We start from the raw sequence: 6,454 nt of genomic DNA on the forward strand, positions 1-6,454 counted from the left end.
TCTATTCATGTCCGCTTATGGCGCACCCTACTACGGACCTTTAGCAATGGGGGCCGGCCCGAATTATTTATGGAAGGTCTGATGATGATTTTTTTTTTTTTTTCACCATCTCTTTCTCTCTCTGCCGGGGCCGGCCAAGAGTGCTTTATGGACGGTTTAAAACATGACTATGGATGCAAATGCTCATTTTCCTCCGTGCACCTGGTGATTGAAAACGTGCATCTGGTAACCCAAAAATTATAAAAGGGTTTTAAATACTTTTACCCGTCATTCTATTGATATAGCCCGCTAGGGGAGTGCCCCACTACGGCCCTCTCTCTGTCAGGGCCGTCCTTGGGTGCTTTTTACACACTTTAAGAAATCACGATGGATGCAGATTGCTATTAATCCTCCGTGCAACTGGTGATTGAAAACGTGCATCTGGTAACCCAAAATTTCAAATATGGTTCAAAATGAATTTAAAGGCACCCCTCTCATTGTTGCCCGCTATGGGAGCACCCCACTAAGGCCCTGTCTCGGTCGGGCCCGTCCTGAGTGCTTTATAGACACTTTAAGAAATCGCGATGGATGCAGATTGCTATTAATCCTCCGTGCAACTGGTGATTGAAAATGTGCAACTGGTGATTGAAAACGTGCACCTGGTCACCCAAAACACGGTTCTCTATGCGGTTAGCGGTGTTCCATCTATTCATGTCCGCTTATGGCGCACCCTACTACGGACCTTTAGCAATGGGGGCCGGCCCGAATTATTTATGGAAGGTCTGATGATGATTTTTTTTTTTTTTCACCATCTCTTTCTCTCTCTGCCGGGGCCGGCCAAGAGTGCTTTATGGACGGTTTAAAACATGACTATGGATGCAAATGCTCATTTTCCTCCGTGCACCTGGTGATTGAAAACGTGCATCTGGTAACCCAAAAATTATAAAAGGGTTTTAAATACTTTTACCCGTCATTCTATTGATATAGCCCGCTAGGGGAGTGCCCCACTACGGCCCTCTCTCTGTCAGGGCCGTCCTTGGGTGCTTTTTACACACTTTAAGAAATCACGATGGATGCAGATTGCTATTAATCCTCCGTGCAACTGGTGATTGAAAACGTGCATCTGGTAACCCAAAATTTCAAATATGGTTCAAAATGAATTTAAAGGCACCCCTCTCATTGTTGCCCGCTATGGGAGCACCCCACTAAGGCCCTGTCTCGGTCGGGCCCGTCCTGAGTGCTTTATAGACACTTTAAGAAATCGCGATGGATGCAGATTGCTATTAATCCTCCGTGCAACTGGTGATTGAAAATGTGCAACTGGTGATTGAAAACGTGCACCTGGTCACCCAAAACACGGTTCTCTATGCGGTTAGCGGTGTTCCATCTATTCATGTCCGCTTATGGCGCACCCTACTACGGACCTTTAGCAATGGGGGCCGGCCCGAATTATTTATGGAAGGTCTGATGATGATTTTTTTTTTTTTTCACCATCTCTTTCTCTCTCTGCCGGGGCCGGCCAAGAGTGCTTTATGGACGGTTTAAAACATGACTATGGATGCAAATGCTCATTTTCCTCCGTGCACCTGGTGATTGAAAACGTGCATCTGGTAACCCAAAAATTATAAAAGGGTTTTAAATACTTTTACCCGTCATTCTATTGATATAGCCCGCTAGGGGAGTGCCCCACTACGGCCCTCTCTCTGTCAGGGCCGTCCTTGGGTGCTTTTTACACACTTTAAGAAATCACGATGGATGCAGATTGCTATTAATCCTCCGTGCAACTGGTGATTGAAAACGTGCATCTGGTAACCCAAAATTTCAAATATGGTTCAAAATGAATTTAAAGGCACCCCTCTCATTGTTGCCCGCTATGGGAGCACCCCACTAAGGCCCTGTCTCGGTCGGGCCCGTCCTGAGTGCTTTATAGACACTTTAAGAAATCGCGATGGATGCAGATTGCTATTAATCCTCCGTGCAACTGGTGATTGAAAATGTGCAACTGGTGATTGAAAACGTGCACCTGGTCACCCAAAACACGGTTCTCTATGCGGTTAGCGGTGTTCCATCTATTCATGTCCGCTTATGGCGCACCCTACTACGGACCTTTAGCAATGGGGGCCGGCCCGAATTATTTATGGAAGGTCTGATGATGATTTTTTTTTTTTTTCACCATCTCTTTCTCTCTCTGCCGGGGCCGGCCAAGAGTGCTTTATGGACGGTTTAAAACATGACTATGGATGCAAATGCTCATTTTCCTCCGTGCACCTGGTGATTGAAAACGTGCATCTGGTAACCCAAAAATTATAAAAGGGTTTTAAATACTTTTACCCGTCATTCTATTGATATAGCCCGCTAGGGGAGTGCCCCACTACGGCCCTCTCTCTGTCAGGGCCGTCCTTGGGTGCTTTTTACACACTTTAAGAAATCACGATGGATGCAGATTGCTATTAATCCTCCGTGCAACTGGTGATTGAAAACGTGCATCTGGTAACCCAAAATTTCAAATATGGTTCAAAATGAATTTAAAGGCACCCCTCTCATTGTTGCCCGCTATGGGAGCACCCCACTAAGGCCCTGTCTCGGTCGGGCCCGTCCTGAGTGCTTTATAGACACTTTAAGAAATCGCGATGGATGCAGATTGCTATTAATCCTCCGTGCAACTGGTGATTGAAAATGTGCAACTGGTGATTGAAAACGTGCACCTGGTCACCCAAAACACGGTTCTCTATGCGGTTAGCGGTGTTCCATCTATTCATGTCCGCTTATGGCGCACCCTACTACGGACCTTTAGCAATGGGGGCCGGCCCGAATTATTTATGGAAGGTCTGATGATGATTTTTTTTTTTTTTCACCATCTCTTTCTCTCTCTGCCGGGGCCGGCCAAGAGTGCTTTATGGACGGTTTAAAACATGACTATGGATGCAAATGCTCATTTTCCTCCGTGCACCTGGTGATTGAAAACGTGCATCTGGTAACCCAAAAATTATAAAAGGGTTTTAAATACTTTTACCCGTCATTCTATTGATATAGCCCGCTAGGGGAGTGCCCCACTACGGCCCTCTCTCTGTCAGGGCCGTCCTTGGGTGCTTTTTACACACTTTAAGAAATCACGATGGATGCAGATTGCTATTAATCCTCCGTGCAACTGGTGATTGAAAACGTGCATCTGGTAACCCAAAATTTCAAATATGGTTCAAAATGAATTTAAAGGCACCCCTCTCATTGTTGCCCGCTATGGGAGCACCCCACTAAGGCCCTGTCTCGGTCGGGCCCGTCCTGAGTGCTTTATAGACACTTTAAGAAATCGCGATGGATGCAGATTGCTATTAATCCTCCGTGCAACTGGTGATTGAAAATGTGCAACTGGTGATTGAAAACGTGCACCTGGTCACCCAAAACACGGTTCTCTATGCGGTTAGCGGTGTTCCATCTATTCATGTCCGCTTATGGCGCACCCTACTACGGACCTTTAGCAATGGGGGCCGGCCCGAATTATTTATGGAAGGTCTGATGATGATTTTTTTTTTTTTTCACCATCTCTTTCTCTCTCTGCCGGGGCCGGCCAAGAGTGCTTTATGGACGGTTTAAAACATGACTATGGATGCAAATGCTCATTTTCCTCCGTGCACCTGGTGATTGAAAACGTGCATCTGGTAACCCAAAAATTATAAAAGGGTTTTAAATACTTTTACCCGTCATTCTATTGATATAGCCCGCTAGGGGAGTGCCCCACTACGGCCCTCTCTCTGTCAGGGCCGTCCTTGGGTGCTTTTTACACACTTTAAGAAATCACGATGGATGCAGATTGCTATTAATCCTCCGTGCAACTGGTGATTGAAAACGTGCATCTGGTAACCCAAAATTTCAAATATGGTTCAAAATGAATTTAAAGGCACCCCTCTCATTGTTGCCCGCTATGGGAGCACCCCACTAAGGCCCTGTCTCGGTCGGGCCCGTCCTGAGTGCTTTATAGACACTTTAAGAAATCGCGATGGATGCAGATTGCTATTAATCCTCCGTGCAACTGGTGATTGAAAATGTGCAACTGGTGATTGAAAACGTGCACCTGGTCACCCAAAACACGGTTCTCTATGCGGTTAGCGGTGTTCCATCTATTCATGTCCGCTTATGGCGCACCCTACTACGGACCTTTAGCAATGGGGGCCGGCCCGAATTATTTATGGAAGGTCTGATGATGATTTTTTTTTTTTTTCACCATCTCTTTCTCTCTCTGCCGGGGCCGGCCAAGAGTGCTTTATGGACGGTTTAAAACATGACTATGGATGCAAATGCTCATTTTCCTCCGTGCACCTGGTGATTGAAAACGTGCATCTGGTAACCCAAAAATTATAAAAGGGTTTTAAATACTTTTACCCGTCATTCTATTGATATAGCCCGCTAGGGGAGTGCCCCACTACGGCCCTCTCTCTGTCAGGGCCGTCCTTGGGTGCTTTTTACACACTTTAAGAAATCACGATGGATGCAGATTGCTATTAATCCTCCGTGCAACTGGTGATTGAAAACGTGCATCTGGTAACCCAAAATTTCAAATATGGTTCAAAATGAATTTAAAGGCACCCCTCTCATTGTTGCCCGCTATGGGAGCACCCCACTAAGGCCCTGTCTCGGTCGGGCCCGTCCTGAGTGCTTTATAGACACTTTAAGAAATCGCGATGGATGCAGATTGCTATTAATCCTCCGTGCAACTGGTGATTGAAAATGTGCAACTGGTGATTGAAAACGTGCACCTGGTCACCCAAAACACGGTTCTCTATGCGGTTAGCGGTGTTCCATCTATTCATGTCCGCTTATGGCGCACCCTACTACGGACCTTTAGCAATGGGGGCCGGCCCGAATTATTTATGGAAGGTCTGATGATGATTTTTTTTTTTTTTCACCATCTCTTTCTCTCTCTGCCGGGGCCGGCCAAGAGTGCTTTATGGACGGTTTAAAACATGACTATGGATGCAAATGCTCATTTTCCTCCGTGCACCTGGTGATTGAAAACGTGCATCTGGTAACCCAAAAATTATAAAAGGGTTTTAAATACTTTTACCCGTCATTCTATTGATATAGCCCGCTAGGGGAGTGCCCCACTACGGCCCTCTCTCTGTCAGGGCCGTCCTTGGGTGCTTTTTACACACTTTAAGAAATCACGATGGATGCAGATTGCTATTAATCCTCCGTGCAACTGGTGATTGAAAACGTGCATCTGGTAACCCAAAAATTATAAAACGGTTTTAAATACTTTTACCGGTCATTCTATTGATATAGCCCGCTATGGGAGCACCCCACTAAGGCCCTGTCTCGGTCGGGGCCGTCCTTCAGTGCTTTATATACAGTTTCATATATTACGATGGATGCAGATTGTGATTGTTTTCCAAAAGACCCGTGTGCATCTGGTAACCCAAAAATTATAAAACTGTTTTAAATCATTTTACCGGTCATTCTATTGATATAGCCCGCTAGGGGAGTACCCTACTACGGCCCTCTCTCGGTCAGGCCCGTCCTTAGGTGCTTTATATACAGTTTAAGATATTACGATGGATGCAGATTGTGATTGTTTTCCAAAAGACCCGTGTGCATCTGGTAACCCAAAAATTAAAATATGGTTCAAAACCCGGGTAACACCACTCTATTTACGGACATGACAGTAGAGCTTACCCCCTGGAGCTATTGACCTCCAGGCTTGTAGGCCCTTACTCACCACCCGGGTATCACCCCTCTATTTCGGGGATGATACCAGCAGGGGACCCCCCCCACCTCCACAACCTCGCATACCAGGTGAACCAGGGCACCCACACTTAAGCACCCCTCCTCGGACATTAAAGCAGATAACCGCGCTGTTATGAACCGCGTGCACCTGGTCACCCAAATGGAACTTGTGCACCTGGTCACCCAAAAGGACCGGCGTGCACCTGGTCACCCAAAGGCCGGCGTGCACCTGGTCACCCAAAAGGACCATGTGCACCTGGTCACCCAAAGGCCGGCGTGCACCTGGTCACCCAAAAGGACCGTGTGCACCTGGTCACCCAAAGGCCGGCGTGCACCTGGTCACCCAAAGGACCATGTGCACCTGGTCACCCAAAAGGACCATGTGCACCTGGTCACCCAAAGGCCGGCGTGCACCTGGTCACCCAAAAGGACCATGTGCACCTGGTCACCCAAAGGCCGGCGTGCACCTGGTCACCCAAAGGACCATGTGCACCTGGTCACCCAAAAGGACCATGTGCACCTGGTCACCCAAAGGCCGGCGTGCACCTGGTCACCCAAAGGACCATGTGCACCTGGTCACCCAAAGGCCGGCGTGCACCTGGTCACCCAAAGGACCATGTGCACCTGGTCACCCAAAGGCCGGCGTGCACCTGGTCACCCAAAGGACCATGTGCACCTGGTCACCCAAAAGGACCATGTGCACCTGGTCACCCAAAGGCCGGCGTGCACCTGGTCACCCAAAGGACCATGTGCACCT

The sequence above is a fragment of the Oncorhynchus mykiss genome, unplaced genomic scaffold, assembly GCF_013265735.2.
Source record: "Oncorhynchus mykiss isolate Arlee unplaced genomic scaffold, USDA_OmykA_1.1 un_scaffold_210, whole genome shotgun sequence".
Taxonomy (NCBI): Eukaryota; Metazoa; Chordata; class Actinopteri; order Salmoniformes; family Salmonidae; genus Oncorhynchus; species Oncorhynchus mykiss.